This window comes from Balaenoptera borealis, assembly GCF_965194805.1.
Source record: "Balaenoptera borealis genome assembly, chromosome: 10".
NCBI classification, from domain to species: domain Eukaryota; kingdom Metazoa; phylum Chordata; class Mammalia; order Artiodactyla; family Balaenopteridae; genus Balaenoptera; species Balaenoptera borealis.
The window spans coordinates 1,222,149-1,241,207 of record NC_138874.1 but is presented as its reverse complement, the minus strand read 5'-3'; the positions used below and the strand labels follow the sequence as shown (position 1 = coordinate 1,241,207).

The 19,059-nt window shown below is 44.5% G+C and overlaps 1 protein-coding gene across 6 annotated transcripts in view; it reads right to left on the bottom strand.

Annotated features, from left to right (window-relative positions):
* Positions 1–19,059, bottom strand: part of LOC309635807 (uncharacterized protein) — a 447,043-nt gene that overhangs the window by 307,752 nt on the left and 120,232 nt on the right. Inside the window, exon 5 of one of the 6 annotated variants that reach the window (XR_014249025.1) lies at positions 1,204–8,786. The exons of the other annotated variants lie outside the window; for them this stretch is intronic. The gene's annotated coding sequence lies outside the window, so the exon portion shown is untranslated. Of the gene's footprint in view, positions 1–1,203; positions 8,787–19,059 lie in introns of those variants that run through there. 6 annotated transcript variants of the gene reach the window in all.

Sequence of the window (19,059 nt, the reverse complement as noted above, 5' to 3'; positions counted from 1 at the left end):
ATAATTATTTTATTGCAGTCTCACAGCTATTCTAAATGGCAGAGATAGGATTTGAGTTCAGAGATATATGATTCCAGAAGCCATGTTCTTTCTATTACACTCTACTGATGATCCCTTTATCAAAGGTGAATGTCATTTTAATAACAAACATCAGGAAAAGTGATCCAAAGGAATGACTCTCTAATGGTGAAATTTCAGACATTAAAACACCTGGATGAAGACATCAGTCTTCAGAGCCTGTGGGATCATAGCACTTACTATAGGCAACCCCTTCCTCCAGTCTGACTGTGACTAATCACAAGCCCATCTCCATGCACAGGAGCCGGAGACCGGTGACGTTTGAGAGCAACCACAAAGGGGTGGGGGTAGCCCACAGCCTCCAAAAGCAGTGACAGCAAAGCTGAGTTCAGCTCAGGTTTGCATGGGCAGGTACAGCCTTTAATAACTCTGAGGCATCTTACACTTGGTTTCATTACAAGTCAGATCTGATTTAGCTCCTGCCTCCAGAAACGACACCAGTCTTGTGGGGAGGGAAAGAGAAAGGGTATGAGAGGCTCACCAGTCCTGCTTTGGGGGTGACTTTGCCCAATCACCAGGAACAAATTTCTTTGGGGTGGCCATGTGATCAAAGATACTGTATCCTGAGGGCCTGGGGAAGAGGGATGTATCAGCTAGGGTTTGATCAGAGAAGCAGAGGCGCTGCTTGATTCAGAAATAAAGATTTGTTGTAAAGATTACACCCTGCAAAGCTGTGAGAGCTGGTGGACTTGATGGCAGGCTGTTGCCTCTGCATCCAGTGGGGACCTGAAGTCCAGTGGCTCTGATAATCAGGAAGGAACTCGGGAAAGTGGGGGAAGGAACGCAAACTGGAAGCGTGGGAAACACTGGAACCAATGAGCACAGGCCGGAACCCATGGCTGTCTCTCATTACCTCCAAATTGGACAATGCAGGGGACCTGCAAAAGCTGGCACCTTCTCCATGGAACTGCACACACAGCAAGCTTGCAGCTCAGAGAATCTGAAGGAGAAGACCGGGTGGGAGTTGAAGGAACTGCAGGCCCAGGTGCTGCTCCATGCCAACAGGATAAGCCATTAGATCAGCATGAGCTAAGGGGGCCCGCCTGGCACCCCACACCAATCTGCAGAGAGTTGTGGCTGCATCCCTTCTGCCTTCCCCATCTCAAGCAAATTTCTCCTGTGGCAGCCCTAACCTGGAACCATACAGGGAAGAGGATTCTGGGAAACACTGCCAGTTTAGCTAAGTCAACACAGTACAAAGGTCCATCAAGGGGAAAGCTCTAGAGACAAGTAATTAGATAAACTAAAGGTTTTATGATATGAGTGGAATGGAAAAAGAATTCCTATGTGAACCCATAGTGCAATCCTGGCCAGGTCCTTCCACAAGACACACTTGAAATTCAGGCATGCGGTGGGTTAGAATCAATGAAAAAACTATTAATGAGTGCTGTTGATGTGCAAGGCTCGGTCCTCAGCATCACTAGAGGGGTACAAAGAACTTCACGAGAGGCCTCTGCCCTCACTGGAAGGAAGCTAAGATGGACATGGTACCACATATGCATTTCCACACAATGCATCCTTGGATGCCTTCAGTAGACTTCCACAGGTTGCTTGATGTTTGGTTGGTAGAACAAACTAGCATCACCAGACCGGGTTAAAATTCAGCCTTGCTCCCCACTAGACATATGATTTTGGGCAATTTACTTAATTGCTCTGAGCCTCCATTTCCTAATATATAGAGATAGTAATAATATTTACTTCATATGTTGATGATAAGCATAAAAAGAGATCAAGTATGTTAAGCACTGGCACAGAGTAGGTACTCAATAAATGGAAATGGCAGTCATTTCCATTTTTATCATCCTTATCCTCATTGTATCATCATCCTCATCACCAACATCACTGTTCCTTTTTAGACCCAAAGCCTATCTGAATAAGCATGTGGCATACAGACCCACTAATACACAAAATACACGTGAGTGCCCAACCCCTTAATGAATCAGCAGTTTGAATAAGCCCGCGTACTTCAGGTATTTGTTTGTTCATTCAATAAATGGTAAACCCTAACCCTACTGTGCAAGACACACGTGGCCCAAACATGATATATAAGTCTCAAATGACAAGTGTAAACAATGCCCTTAGGAGTTACAATTTCAGTTCAGCAAACATGTCCTGGGACTTCGTAGAGTTGACAGGAGGGAAATACCACTGTGGCTTATAGTGGTCAAGGTTTCAGAGAGCAAGTAGCACTGGGGTTCATCGTGACAAATGGGTGGTGTTTTACACCGTGAGGCAGAAGGGGTCACTCCTGGAGCTGAGTACGAGGTGAGCATTGGGCTGGAGGCTGGAAAGCCCTTGCGTATCCAGAAGGGAGTGAGGAGAGCAGAGAGGGTTTGTCAGGGAATAAATAGGTCAAGAAGCAGATTGTGCATTGCTTTGAATGCCAAGGTCAGGAGTTCAGATTCTGTCTTGTGGGCAGCAGAGTTATCAAAGGTCACAAAGAGAAGGGGCACAACAAAAGCCAAGATTCAGGAAAACTAACATGGTGAAAGTCTATGGGCTATACTGAATTGGGGAGAGACTGTAGAAAGGAAGGCCAATTGGAAATCCTGAGACAGAAATTCAGAAAGTACAGAGAGGTCTGAACTGAGACAATGAGAGTGCAAAGAGGAATGATGGAATTATTCTGAAGGGAAGAAGCACTACTCCACGGTGCCTGCTTGCACATAAGGAGATGTTAAAGATGAGCCAAGACTCCAGCCTGGGCAGCACGAAGAGAAATAGGGAAGTTGGGGGCAGGGAGTGAAAAAGAGAAAAGAGGCTATGAGCCATGTGGAGATTCAGTGAGTACCACTAAAGACACAGGGTCAGGAGGTGAGGCCAGAGGTAAAGATCTGGGATAAGCTCCCTGTGGGCTGGTTGAGAGCAGAGTGGATGAACATGAGAGAAGGACTGACTGAACCTGGGGAGTGCCTAAATGCAGGGAGTTGCAGGAGGTACCAGAGAAAGAACAGGCAGAGACCTAGCCTCCCGTAAACCTAAAGAAAGCATCCATTTGCTGATGGGAAACAGCAAAGACCTCCAAATCCCTGTAATTCTTCAAGATGCAATGATGCTCACTTCTATAAGAGAAGAATCATTTTGCAGACCCAATGGCTAAAGAGACAACACAGTCCATCTGAAAGAACAGAGACAATCATTCACGCAGAAGAAGCTGAGTTAGTGTCCACATTTTGGTCAGGATGGCTACAGTCAGCATCCTCAGGAAACAGATGGCACATCTGAGATAAGGCATTAGGTTCAGCCACGGTGGTGATTGTTACCCTCCTCAACCTGAAGAGGAGGAGAGGTACTGATATTACCTGAAGCGCAGTGAGGGCTAAAGGAGTAGAAGAGGCTGTCCAATCAGAGCTGTGGCTGTAGGAGAACATAGCTGCTGCCAAACCTCTAATGGCCAAGGAGAGAGCAAGAAGTATAAACCTTTCTCTCCTCCCACCTTTTCATTTCTGATCAGCACGCCTCATGGGTCAAACTCAACCAGAAGCCACAAGATGAGGAAGGTCTAGTTAATGCAGTCTGTAGTACTCAGCCTCCCAGAGCAAAAAGCAGGGCAGAAAAGGGTGGAAGACAGATCTTGGGGAGAGAATGGAGAATCATCAGAACATTGACCTATTATAGTTCCTTAGTTCAACATTATCCTCTGAGTGGAAGTAGAAATAATTAATTTTCATCATTAATTATACACATTTGTATAACATTTTCTGCTTCATAAAGTGTTTGCACATAGATTATCCCTTTTGAGCTACACAGTATCCCTGTGAAGTAGATAAGACCATGCTATTCAGGTCTACTTAACTCTGAAGCCCAGAGAAGTTAAATGATTTATTCAAAGTTACAGTCAAATGGCAAGTGAACTGTGAAGTTCCTATTAGAAATAAGGCCCTCTGACTCCTAATCCAGTGCTCCTGCCCAGGTGTGAAATTAATTTACCTGGGAAGATGCTCCTGCTGTGAAAGGCATTAGGACGTAGCTGTCCCAAGGGTGGCATGCCTTGTAGCCCCAGCCTGTTGGGTAACAGGGCCTTCTGGAGTTGTTTTCAATAAGCAAATATTCCTGACACTTCAATTATCCCAAGCCAAACAATGAGCACACTGTACAAGAAGTTTCATAAATTTCATTCAATTGGATGCAATGAGAATAATATAAGTCAAAGCTTTGTGTGTATCCCCTGAAGAAAAAAAAAATCACCCAACAAAACAGAGATTGTTGTAATGGAAACATCTAGGCCAGAAAAAAAGGCAACACAGGCTCTGTGTTTCAGGAACCTGGCTCTGATTCTTTCATCTCATCACCAGTCTCAGCAAAGAAACGTGTCTCTGTCAGGAATCCTGTACTTTCCATTCTCCTACAAATTAAAGCAAGGCATTCTTACATATGGACAACTCCAAAATTGTGTTTGATAAAGTGTTTTTGTTAACTTTCCCATGTTTGGTGTCTTGTCATTTCCATATATACCCTCTCAAGCCACTCCCTCTATCCTACTGTTATGGGGTGACTTGTGTCCCCTAATAAAGATATGCTGAAGTCCTAACCCCCAGTACTTCAGAATGTGACCTCATTTTGAAATCAGGTCCATAAAGAGGTAATCGAGTTAGAATGAGGTCATTTGAATGGGCCCTAATCCAGTATGACTGGTATCCTTTTAAAATGGGCAATCTGGACACAGAGACAGACACCCAGAGAGGGAAAATGATATGAAGAGACAGGGAGAAGATGGCCATCCACAAACCAAGGAATTTCTGAGGCCACCAGAAGCTAGGAGAAAGTCTGGGGACAGCTCCTTCCTTATTACTGTCAGAATGTGTACACACTTATACCCAAGATGTAGCCAGGAAAATGGTAGCTATTTTCTTGGCAAAACTCAAGGTTTTATAGAAATATGTCCAAAGAGAGTCTTAGGAAATTTTATATAGATTAAATATTGTTCCTCTCTTCCATCTATGGAGAAGAGCTCTAGTGACATTAGTCACTAGACTAATGGATTAATTCTAGTGACCATGTCTGATATGTTGATACCTGAATTAATTAGAACACTTTTGGTTATAAGTAAGAGAAAATCCATACCAAAGTGGCTTATGCAATAAAGGCAACTTCTTGGCTCCCATACCTGAAAATGCAGGTGTAGTCTGGGCTTTAGGCATGGCCTGGTCAAGGCTCTAGACTATGTGATTCTTTCCATCTTCCTCTTTTGTGTGTTGATTCCATCCTCAGGCTGGTTTCCCTCATGGTACCAAAATGACTGCAATGGTTCCAGCTTGCAGTCTAAACCCAATACTTCCCAGAAGAAGAAGGCTTCTATGTCCCAGAATCCCCAGCAAAAGTCCTGCATGTGGTGCTGATTATACCATCCCTAACCAATCCTAGGGGAAAGCCAAGTGTTGACGGGCTTGTGCCTGACTTGTGTGGTCCAATCATTGGCAAGAGGCCTGGGATTCCCTGATGGCTTAGACCATTCATAGCCTACTTCTGGAGCTGGAGGTGAGTGATCAAACTACCAAGCTGCTACTGATGGAAGACAAGCAAAACGGGTACTAAGAAATCACCAAAATGTCCAATCCAGGACTAAACCTAACCTTTGCACATTAACCTTAACATATCAACTTTAACATAAAACCTTACCATATCGACATTGTGAAAATCTGACTTTTAGAAAAACATGAGCTTGGACTAAAACCATCTGCTAGAAAGTGAAATCCAGAATATGAAGGTTTCCTTTCATATCTCAGGAGGGGGTTTGAGTAGAGGAGGTGAGATTGTATTTATTTTATTTATCAAGCACTGTTCCAGTTACTATGGCTACATAGAATTTATCTCAAAACTTAGTGTCTTAAAATAACAATGATTATTTATTATCTCTCCTGGTTTCTGTGGGTCAGGAATTGAGGTCCAGCCTAACTGGGCATATCTGGCTCAAGGTCTCTCCTGCGATTGTGGCTATAAGGCAACTGTGGCTGAGATCATCTCAAAGGCTTCTCTGCTCACCCAGCAGGCACCTGATCTGGGACAACTCCAACAGCTGAGGCTCCTTGGCAGTCTCTCTCTGTTCCTACGTTGTCTCTTAGTGTGATCTCTCCAGAGTGGTAGCTTCAGGGTAGGGCTCCCAAGGTATGTGTGTATGTGTGTGTGTGTGTGCGCGCGCGTGTGTGTGTGTGTGTGTGTGCATACATATTCATATACAGAGAGAGACAGACCGAGAGAGACAGAGTGACAGGCAGACCCGTATGACCTAGCCTTGGAAGCCAGAGCTTCACTTCTGCAGCACTGTGTTCATCAAGGCAGTCACAAAGTCCCACTGGGTTCAAGGAGAGGGGAAGTAGACTCCACTCCTTAATAGGGAATGGCAAGGTTCTTGAAGAGCATATGGGACCAGAAAATTTCTCTGTCTGTGTACGGAAAATACAATCTGCCACACTCAGAGCATTTGTATACCATACATTGTTCTAAGTACATTACAAATATCAACTCATCTAATGAATTGGGTACTAGTCTTTCTTTTCCAGATGGCAGATGCTTTCTGTGCCCCACCCATGTCTCCTTGGTCCTCACTATTTCAGCATCTATCAGTTCAACTTCTAAATGCCAAAACTTGGCCTGAGAGCTTCTGCCGGCCAGAAGCTCTCAGGAGCCTGCTGTGTTGCGGCATGACAGATGTGTTGGGGAATAAATATCCTCCAGGAGCAGCCATCACCTAGTAATTGACAGGAGTTGGTGTATAAATCCCCTGGCTCCCTCGCCGCTTAGTGGCAGGGTGGGGATTTAATTCTGAGGCATGTGTTCTACCCTGACCCCCAGAGTTCCCCAGGGGGATTAAGCTCCAGTGGCTCACAGCGGTGACCTGCTTGATAACATAAATTGAATGGCTGCCTTCCTTTCCCTGTCATCTTCCCACCACCATACAGGTGTTTCCTGTACCTCCCAAATAAACTACTTGGATTTGAAACTTTCTTGGGGAACCCAAACTAAACTTTAACCAACCCAAGATTACTCAGCTAGGATTTTGAACCCAAATTACAACTTCAGGTAGCTTTGAGAAGCCCTTTCTTAGTACCTTAAACTATGTGACATTAGAGAAAAGGCAGTGTTGAAGAGAATAATGAGCTCTGGGAGAGAAGTCAGATACTCCATTGCATGGGATGCTCCAAGGTTACATCCACCAAACATTTTTTTGAGCTTCTACTATGAGCTGGGCATTAGGCTAAATCCCAGGGAACCTCAGTTCTCTAATTCTGGAATGGGCATAAAAATTCCTGGTCAAATTCGCCTTCACGGCTGTGATGGAAATCGTCGTGAGACTTTCAGATGAGAAAGCCCTCTTCCAGTGGAAGACTCATTTTGGTAGCACTGTTTCTGGGACTTCAGCATGAACCATTAGGGAAGGGACTGGAGTGATTGTATTAGTCAGCTTGGTCTGCCACAACAAAATGCCACAAACTGGGTGGCTTAAACAACAGAAACTGCTTTTTCTCATGGTTCTGGAGGCTGGAAAATCCAGTATCATGGTGCCAGCCAATTCAGTTTCTGGTGAGGGATCTCTTCCTGGCCTGTAGGTAGTTGGCTTCTTGCTATGTCCACACTGTTGGGGGTGAAGGAAGCAGGAGGGGAGAGAGACAGAGATAGAGGGGGAGAAAGAGGCAGAGACACAGGAAGAGACAGACAGACAGAGAGAGAGAGCACTGGCTGTGGTCTCTTCTTTTAAGGACACTAATCTATCAGATCAGGGCCCTTCCCTTATGGCCTCATTTAACCTTAGTTACTTCCTTATAGGCCCTATCTCTAAATATAGTCACGTTAGGGTTTAGGGCTTCAGCATACGAATTTTGTGGGGGCATAATTCAGTTCATAGCAGTGAGATTCTGGTACAGATTACTGCAGGGGTGTACACCTTTTAAAGCATTTTAATTTTGTTTGGTTAGCACTCATTATCCAAGAAAGTTGAAGGAAGAGGTGCTTTTGACTTCAAAGGATAGTTTTAAAATGTAAAAGGCATCATATTTTTGTGATTGGATGACCCATTACCCCATCTTAAGGAAGCCCTTTCAGAGGCCTTGCAGGGCAATTCACCCTGCTCCATTTGTAGGAGGGGGCAGTCTCTGAGTCCAAGTGCTTTCATTAAATCATCCTCCACTTTTTCTTAGAACCCAGAGTTGTTTTCCTGGGAGCATGCTGTCTCTCTTGTTCTCTGGACTTCTGAGCGATGCCTGTGTGATGAAAATGATCTAGATTAGAAGCATGCTGCTTTGGCCAAATAGCTGGATTTTATAGCAGGTAATTCAATCAGCACAATCTTGGGCTTTAAACAAGAAACTCCAAATGATGAATCTAATCGTCCTCCCTTTTCTCTCTCTTCATAGGCTAATCAACAATCATTGACTTTATATTGACTGAACACTTTTTAGGTGTTAGGCATTGTGCATACGCTTTTCATGGGGCTCTGCCTTCAAGCAGCTAACAGAAATAAGAAGAAAAGCACTGAAAAAGCAGCGTGACCAAGCCATTGTAGCAGACCTGTGGATGCCCAGTCTATCTTCACGTGGCTTCACCTGAGAGAGACCCTTTATCACATTCTGGCAACTTTTCACTCAGGTGTTCGTACCGCTCTCATTCTCTGCCCGAGGGTTTGCTCTGGCACCACTGGGGGCAACCGTCAGTCAACAGGGGATGAGAGTGGGTGGATCAATGCCCAGCCTCCCAAATTCCAGTGGAGGGTCCTGAGGAGACAACACAGGTTCCCAGAGAGTCCTCAGAAGGAGTGCACTCCAGTGGTAAACCACATTTTACTTTTCTCCCTCTTTGTCTCATCTTCTGCATTGCGTCATTTGTGGTTCCCAGATAAACTACCTGCACCTACACCTTTGTCTCGGCATCTTCTTTTGGGGAACTCAAACTAAGATAGCCATTTATTATGGCCGGCAAATACCCAGGACATGGGCTACCCTCTCCACACCAGAGCTCTTGACAGACATGCATATCGACCATGGCTTCTTCCCACTGAATCTGGAAAATGTCTTATATTTCTTCTCTGAGCAGCCACTGGGAGTTGACCAGTATTGGCACGTGGGATGAAATCCACTTCCCATCCCAGGCATGAAGAATAAATGCTAAAAAAGCAGTAGTCAAGAAATGCTTTAGGAGTTTACAGGCAGGAGAGTTAGACTGGGGTCAGCTGGAGAGCGGAGAAAGTATTCACAGAAGTAAGACCTGTACTGGACCTAGAAGGGCTGTCACCATCTTGGTAGGGCTTCCTGGATGGTGGGTAACAGTGCAGAGAGGGGAATGTGCCAGGTATGTTCAGAGAACAGAGTTTACATTGGCTCTGGCAGGTGGAATATGTTGAAGGATCTCAAGAATTTTTTTTCCTTGTGACAAAAACAAGTGTAGGTTTTAGTTTATTGACTTTCTTACTTCTGGTGACTTTGAACTTCTCCCAACCTCATCCATTCATCACCCTGTATCAAACTTTGAAACTGCTCCCTCCACAATCTTGAACTCAGAACATTGTTTTTCTTTTTTTCCTCTCTGTGCTCTCCCTTACACAGCTCTCATTTCCTCCTATCTACACCTATAAAGATGGATGTAAACTACGAAGAAGGTTCAGAAATTTCTGCTATCCCTCATTTTAGTTATTGGATGGACATTTCCAACTGGCTGTCTTAACAGCATCTCAAAGTCAACATGCCCGAAGTCACACTCATCTTCATCAACAGAACAAGCTGGCTTTCTGCTTCCCTAGTTTTCTGAAGGATACCACCATTCCTCCATCAACCCCACTCTCAGAACCCTGGAGAGGAGAAAAGAAAACTAATCTAAATAGGATGCCAGGCACCACGCTGGGTATTTTCATACCTTGCCTCATTTAATCCTCACAACAGGCAAGGAGGCAGACAATATTATCTCCATCTTTAAATAAGGAAACAAAGGCTTAGAGGGGTTGAAGAATTTGCCTGGTTAGAAAACAGAGCTAAAAGTAGTTTTAAAAAATAGAACTGGGATTCAAACTCAGGTCTGTTTGACTCCAAAGTTTGTGTTCTCTTCATCCTTCACCAAGATCTTTTATTTTCCTTTGAAATATCTCTTGCATCTGTCTATCCCTTCCATTCCTCCGCACCACCACTACCACTCCTATTTAACATCCCACCCAATGGGGAAATCTCCAATAGGTCACTCTGCTTACAACAGACAAGGGGGGGCAGCTGTACACAACACAGCAGTAGGTGCTGGCTACGGGGAGCTGATGTACAACCTGTCCCAGGGCCTCAGGGAATTTACAGTCAGCATAGACAATAGGAAAGAGGTGGTGGGAAGAAAGTGAGAGGAAAGGGTAGGAGGTAGAGAGAGAGGAGGAGAGGAATTGGGGGTGGGCTGTGGAGGGAATCTGCCAGTCACGTGGTTTGCCATGGAAACCTTTGGTCAGCTCCACCCAGCCTACTTCTGGGCACTCTCCCTCACCCCTCCCTGCTCTCCAAGCAGGTACAACGTGAGCAATCACGATTGTAGATTGTGACCCTCTTCCCCTGACACTGTCCTAAATGCAAAAGCAAGCAGCCTAAAGAAGCTCTTATGGGGGTGAATGTTTGTAGATGTTGGTTGTATTTCCTTTCAATATTATTAGCTAACGTTGCTGAGCTTTTACTAACGGGCCAGACTCTGCACTAAGCACTTTGTAGGCCTTACGTTATTTAATCCTCACGAGAATCACAACGCACTTTGCAGAGTGGCAAGTTAGGCTCATGGAAATGTTCCTGGGGTCCCAGCGATGAGGTGGGTGGAGGCAAAGCCGAGTCTGACACCTCTGGAGGTGCCTACACTTCACCACTGTATTAAACTGCCAACCTAGTATAACCTTCAAAAAAAAAGGTTTCCTGTTACAAAAGTAACATAGTCATACTGTGTGTGTGGGTGTGTGTGTGTGGTCACTGTAAAGTATGGATAAACAAAAGAGAAGAAAATGAAAAATCCTATTATACCACCATCCAGAGATAACTACTGTTAACATGTTGGCATATGGGCTCCCACATTTCTCTGTGCCTATGCATACTAAAAATAGGATTATACAGTGTTTACAGTTTTGTAAATTTTGTTCATGAAACAATATATCATGTATTTCTTCTATGCTACAAGAGGCTATGTAGGGCTACTTTACTGCTTTGACTGGGTGTACCATAACTTATTTAACCAATTCTTTATTGTTAGACATTTAGGGTTTTGTTTTTGTTGTTTTAGCTTTTCATTCTTGTAAAGAATTATGTGATGGACATCTGTGTGGTTGAAGCTTTGCAACCAGGCTCCTTGTACGCCCCTCCGAATCCTTTGCCACGTGGCAGCTGGGGGGATCACGGCCTTGGCGTACGATTCTTCATCTGTTTGGAGTGCTCCTTCAAGCATGCTGTGTCTCAGGACTTAGTCAAAATGCACCTTCCTCCAAGAGGCCTTCCTATACTGCCCAGGCTAGATCAAACCTCTTGGTTGTTTGTGGGCATAGTCCCTACACAGCTCCTTCATTACTTTTAACATAGGTATGATTAATTAATCGGTCATGTAATTCTTGGTTTAATGGTGATCTTCCCTTCTAGATTATTAGTTTCATGAGAGCAGTGCTGTGACTCCATTTTTCTCTGTGCTATCTCCAGAGCCTAGTAAGGGCACATAGTAGGCACTTAATAAGCATTTTTTGAATAAATAAATGAATGAACCTTTGTGGACATCCTTGACTGTTTTCTTCAGTAAAGCTAAAGAATGGATCAAAGAGCATACACATTTTTAAGACTTTTTATATATTATTCAATTGTCCTCTAGAAAAGTAGTAATAATTCTCATTTCTATCACTAGTGTGTAGAGGGCAGGTCCCCCTTTTGTGTGTCTTCAGCCAAATCATGACTTATTTTTAGAAAGCCAACTTGTTAAATGGTTGGCCAAATTGCATCAATCAGTATTAGAGCTTCCCTGCAAAATCAAGCTGTGTATAGACAGGACAGTAAATTTCTATTTTAAAAATGTACTCTGAATCCATAGAGCTGATCTTTCTGCTTTTGTATTTATTGTTACTTTATGATATAAGTTCCACTCTCAGATCCTAGGTTTTCTAATTATTACAATGATGACTATCATTTGCTGGGAATCTACTGTGTCAATATGCCATGCTCCTCCTTTTCCTGCATTGTCTCATGTAATCCATGCACAGCCCTAATGAGATAAATATCATGATTACTCTCAATCACAGATGAGTGATTGAGACACAGAGAGATTAGGTGACTTGCCTGAGGTCACACTGTTATCCAGTGATGAAGCTGATATTTGAATGCTCACAGTCTTTCTTTTTTAACTTTTTATTTAATATTAGAGTAGAGCTGATTAACAATGTTATGATAGTTTCAGGTGTACAGCAAAGTGATTCAGTTATACATATACACGTTATCTATTCTTTTTCAAATTCTTTTCCCATTTAGGTTGTTACATAATATTGAGCAGAGTTCCCTGTGCTATACAGTAGGTCTTTGTTGGTTATCCACTTTAAATATAGCAGTGTGTACATGTCAATCCCAAACTCCCTAACTACCCCTTCCCCCCTGGTAACCATAAGTTCATTCTCTAAGTCTGTGAGTCTGTTTCTGTTTCATATATAAGTTCATTTGTATCATTTATTTTTAGGTTCCACATATAAGTGATATCATATGATATTTCTCTTTGTCTGACTTACTTCACTCAGTATGACAATCTCTAGGTCTATCCATGTTGCTGAAAATGGCATTATTTTATTCTTTTTAGTGGCTGAGTAATATTCCATTGTATATATGTACCACATCTTCTTTATCCATTCCCCTGTCGATGGACATTTAGGTTGCCTCCATCTCTTGGCTATTGTTAGCAGTGCTGCAATGAACACTGGGGTGCATGTATCCTTTTGGACCATGTTTTTCTCCAGATATATGCCAGGAGTGGATTGCTAGATCATATGGTAGCTCTACTTTTAGTTTTTTAAGGAATCTCCATACTGTTCTCCATAGTAGCTGTACAAAGTTACATTCCCACCAACAGTGTAGGAGGGTTCCCTTCCCTCCACACCCTCTCCAGCATTTCTTGTTTGTGGATTTTTTGATGATAGCCATTTTGACTGGTGTGTGAATGCACAGTCTTGATTCTAGAGCCTGTGCTCTTAACTAAGCTTCCAGTTCCAACAAACGGCCCTGCCTTTTCAGATCTCACTTTCAAGCTAACCTGAGTTTGAAAAAAGTCTTGTATCCAACACTATTTCAAAATCGTTCTTCTAGGGACGGATAACTTAACTACCTAGTACATACTATATGGCTTACATCAACTCATTTTCAGTATTTTTATTTCAGTATTATTATTACTGCCATCTTACAGATGATAAACTGAGGCTTGTGTAACTTGCCCACACAGCTAGGAAGTGGCAGAACCAAAATCTGAATCCACAACCTATAACCCCTTTCTACCTTCCCCAGCCGACTCCCGACTACTACACGTTGCTTATTCATCTAGCAATTTTTTAGCTAAGACTTTCATGAGACAAACTCATTTGCTAGAAAAAGTAATACTTGTCTAGGAGATAGAAGATATTAGTTCTAATGTTGCCACTAACTAACTTTGTGATCTTGGGCACAGAGAAATTACGAACTCTAAAGTCCCTTCCAATTCTAAATTCTGCAACTACATGCATTGGGCAGTGGAAAGAACACAAACTTTGATAACATCAAAAAGATGTTTTCAAAATGTGACTTGCCAGTTTCTGGCTGAAGAATCTTGGTCAGGACAGTTAAACTTTCCGAACTTTGATTTCCTCATCATTGAAATTGGGATAATATCTTCCTTGCTCTATGACTATGAGAATGAGAGCTGACACATCAGGCAATTCCTGGCATGTAGTGGCATCAATAAAGAAAGTGATGCAGGTGCTGGTGCTGGGTATGCTGGATGTGACGGTGACTTCCTGGCATTGCCCGTGTAAGCCTCAGTCTCACTGTAGGATGCTATACATACATTCATCTCCAAGTAACACCTAAAACATGCTTACACTCTTGAACTTTCCTGTGACCTTGATATAAGAATTTCAATTTACCTTAAGGTGACCTTCACTTGTACCGAAAGTCAGAAAACATACAGTCAGAGTTGCGTAACAGTGAGGCTGGCCTACAAAGGAAGCAGCTCTTCTCTTCCTGCTTCAAAAAAATTTTTTTCAGCAACTTGAGGCATTCCCCTTGTGGGCGTGTGATATCCCCAACAGCAGCAATAGCTCAGGCAGCCACAACCACAGCCCTCAGCCGCTGCGGCAAGTGAGCGCACAGAGCACCTGGCCTCCCACAGGCCCAGAGCTCAGAGCAGTTCCATCTGGTGGCTGCCTGAGAAAAGGCTGGCCAAGCACAAAAGGCCTCGGGGCTTGCCCAGAGTAGTGAATGCACCAGAGCTGGCTGTCCCTCCCTGGGGCAAAATGGACTCTGGGGGAACCTCTGGTCAAATTCTGACAGCTCAGGACCCCAAAGACGCCAGAACAAATGCGCTCAGATGAACCTTCCGCCCCGCTCTAAACACGCGGTTGTCTGTGATCCAGGTAGGAAGTAAAGTGTTACCATGTCACTGCAGGGTCATGTTACAGGGACAGCAGACCATTTCAGAAATAGGATAGGAGCTGCAGAAATGCGCTCCCTTCTGCCTGGTGGTCCTCAGCCTTGGTCACACTTCAATAACACTGGGAGAGGAAAATGGACAAACGATGTAGGCAAGTATGATAGCTAATCCTTACATCAAGGTCACTATATGTTAGGCATGTCTAAGCACTTACCAGTCTCCAAAACCCCAAAGGGTAGATAGCCTCATTTCTCCAATTCACAAATGAGGAATGGGGGAAAAATAACTTGCCTAAGGTCACACAGCAAATAAGTGGCAAAGACAGGGTCTGAATTCACAAAGCAGTCTTGGCTTCAAACACCAAGCTCTAAACCACTATGTTTCACAAAAGAAAAATGACAAAGGACTGATCAACATATGAAAAGATGCTTAAGCTCACTGGTGACCAGGGAGAAAGACGCTGTGGTGAAATGGACAAGCTCAAATACTTTAGAGCCTTTTTGGAGTATACACGAAAGCGGATTGTCTATCAAAAGGTGAACTGTGAATCCCCCTTGGCACAGGATTCTACTTCCAGTAATCTATGCTACTGGAATATGCAGAAAGCTTTCCGCACAAAAATGCTCACATACGGCTCTGTCTGTGCAGGATCCTCTCCAGTGGTCCCCAAACCTTTTTTGGCACCAGGGACCAGTTTCATGGAAGACAATTTTTCCACGGATGGGGGGTGCGGGGGTGCGGGGGCGGGGGGATGGTTCAGGCGGTGATGCACGCGATGAGGCGGATGGTTCGGGCTGTAAAGAGAGTGATGCGTAGCGGCAGATGAAGCTTCACTTGCTCGCCCACCACTCACCTGCTGTGCGGCCGGGTTCCTAACAGGCGAAGACCAGTAGCGGTTTGCAGCCCAGGGGTTGGGGACCCCTGCTCTAGCCATCTTTGTCCATGACCCATAGTACAGCACCTGGCACTTGTTAGGAGTATCAGAGCTACTTGCAGGAATATACAACCAATGAATATTTATTTAGCTAGATAATGATACGTCCATCCAAGTACTTCAATATTGCTGCTAATAATTCAATAGTGCAAGTGTGATGAGACCCAAGTTCTGCAAAACTAAAAGAAATCAAAAAGAGGCTCTTCTCTTCCCAGCTCTGTGTGCTGGGAGGATGGCCGCTACCCCCTGTGTTGTCCTGGCTCCCCCGCTCTGAGGCCTCTGATGAGGGTCAGCCAACAGAGACACCAGCAGATCAGAGAGCAGGAGTGACGGGCTGGAGTCTTTACTCTCCCACTTTCCCCTTCTGCCCCCTCTCCCTCCATACTAGGTTGTAGGTTCCTCAGTGGCTGAAATTCCTTATAGACCCAGCTCAGCCCCTGCTCTTTCATGGCTGTGGCTCACACTGGGCTTAGTGACACCTTTCCCTCCCCTCCAGGTCGAGAAGAGGGCATGGTTTCCACTGTTGCTAGTCTCTGGTTGCATCACCATGCCCAATGCTTCTACTCACTTGCCCTCACTGCTGTAAATAGCCCCTCCACTAAACAGACTGTGATGGAAGCCCTTGATGTACCATCTATTTTCGCCAGGACCCTAAGTGATTCAATCTCAGATTTTCATCCAATGCACATTTGTTGAGTACCTACTATGTTCAGGGGAGCCAATCTGTTACTGAGTTTACCAGCATGAGGGAGTCAGTCCCTTCTACCTGCTGGCTCAGGGAAGTAGCTGTAGCATAGGTTTTCCATGGGCCCATGGGGGAGCTTTTCTTCCAAACTATGTAGGACTTGGCTCTTTTCTAGATGAAGATGAATTAGGATGGTGTACACTCTATTAAATTAGTTCTTGTTCAGGTATCAGTATTAAATAAAGCTGAATCCAGTCAAAACATCTATGTCTTTAGAAAGCACCTAACAATGTTATCTAATAGAGCAAATGTAGTGAGTTCAAGGAGACGGGGGAGGAGCTAAGTGGAAGTAAGCCTACTTCTCCTGGAGTGTCCTCCTTTCAGAGAAGGGCACCATCAACAACTGTCCCAAACCTGGAGCCCTGAATCTCCAGCTCCATCTCTCTAAACCTCTCCTATCCATCCCTGTTTCTACTGCATTGGTCCAGATCCTTACCTTTTCTTGTCTGATTTGCAAGGGTCACGAGGAATGGGTTGTGTATTCATTTCTGAGTTTCCAGCCCAGCAGAGTGTCTAGCATATAGTGGGCCCTCAATAAAGGTTAATTGCATGAATAAAGTCTATCACAGTAGGTCCCCATCTTTCTTCCCCAACAACTCTATCCTCCCTCCTACCCCATGAGATCTTTCTTAATCAGAGATATGTTTACACTATTACTTAAAGCCATTCAATATTTCCACCATGGCTTTTAGCCAGGGGTCGCCAAACTTTCCGTGAAAAGAAAGAGCAGGTATTTTAGGTTTTGTAGGCCATATATAGTCTATGTTGTAACTACTCAACTCTGCTGTTGTAGTGTGAAAGCAGCCATATATGACACATCATGAGTAAGTTTGGTTGTATTCCAATAATACTTGATTTTTCAAAAACAAATAGCAGACTGGATTTAGCCCATGGGCTGCAGTTTGCCAACCGTGCCCTAAGCAGATATGTCCAAGCTGGCTAGCATGGCCTACAGGGCTGTTCCTGACCTGGCTTCCATTTAGCTTCCACCTCCTGACACTCCTGCTTCACACTTTGCTTTCCATCACTGCCACACTTCTTAACAATCCCTCCAACGTGCTGTGTACTTTCAATTACCTGTGACTTCACAGCTGCAGTTCTCCCCTTCTAGAACCCCCGTCCCCATCTATATGTCTATGAAACATTGGCCTTTCAAATCTCCTTGATTGAAACCTTCCCTATCCACCCTCCCCATCACTGCCCCAGATGGTGACCTTGCCCTCCTTTTGTGGCCTTTGCACTTGTTCCATCATTGCATTTAACCCTCTGTCATGTTATTTATTTGTGGACATGTCTGTGCCCTGTTACGGAAGGGAACAATGTCTGGTGCAGAGGTACTTAGGAAATGTTGTTAAATTTAATTAAGACCAAGGTAGCTTTCAGTATAGTGATTCCAGGTTTGTCAGACAACTCTAGTTTTTGCCTGTGGCCCCAACATATTTATAATTTACTGCCCCTTTTGACTCTCCGAAGTGACCCCATGTGGATAATAAATTAAGCAGTTGCCCTATCTTTCAGCATTCTTTGAACCGTAGCACCTAAGTGGCTGCCTGCTCAGCCTATCCATGGGGCCAACAAGAGAAGGACTCAGGATCTCCCTACCCAGTGTTGGCCAGCAGATCGGCGTCCCTGGCTTCCCCGGGCCTAGCCTGAACAGCTGGGGGCCAGGGTGGTGAGGTTGCCAATGCAGGCTGAGCTGCCTGTGTCCATGCAGCCCAGTGAGCTACGCCCAGTCAAGGCCCTGAGCACAGTCATGCTGTGAGGAGAGTACAATCCCATGGTGACCCGTTATCTCTGCTATATCTACGACCCAGAATGACTCTGACCAAAGCCAGGGCAGTGGGGAGAGAGCAACAGGACTTCATGCCCAGTGTAGAAAATCCTTCAAACCCAGGCCCCCTTAGGAATAGGGCATTTGTGGCCCCTTTATGCAGAAAGGGGAGGACTTCACTATAGTGACCATCCTTCATCAAGGGTCATAGGAATAGCTCCTGGACAAGGTACTCAGGAAAAAGAAAGATAAATGCAGAATGGCTGTTCCCCTCCGCCCCCCCCCCCACCGCCCCGACTCCTCCACTTGTTTGACAAGCAGTCTGGTTGCCCTAGACTCTTTCCTGAACTTCCTCCCTCCTCCCCCGCATCTCAGACACTTCCATCTCTGTTCCCTGGGCTCCTCACAGGAATACGAAATGGCCACCCGGAAGTGGGGCTGCATAAGGAGCCCTTGGTTCTTTGAAAGCCATCTCAAATTCTCAAATCCGGGAGCAGCGGTTCCCACAGCTCTCGCAGCTCTGAAGTCAGAGCAAAGGCAACTGAATGCATTTACCAAAAAATGTGTCCCTCTGCACTGAATCCTGAGGTGTTATCTATACAGCCATCTCCACAAAGCTGCCCTCCTAAAAGGTCAGCCTTATTATTTCCAATGGAACCAAGCTCCTTCTGACCTCAAGGCTCTAGCTCATGACCTTGAATCTATGCTACCGAATTTTTGTTTAGTAAGTCATTTGAGTAGCTTTTTGAATAATTCCCACCCTAACCCCGGCTGCATTAAATTTTTCCAAAGAGACAGGCCTCCCTCATTGTGTATCAGGCAATGCCCTACTTTAAAAAAGAATATGCCAATAAACACAAATTCAAACTTAGAAAACAAAGTGATCATTAGCGGACAATCAGAAGGATTCTCAGCATGATGAGCACTCACTGTGGAGTTTCTTTACAAATT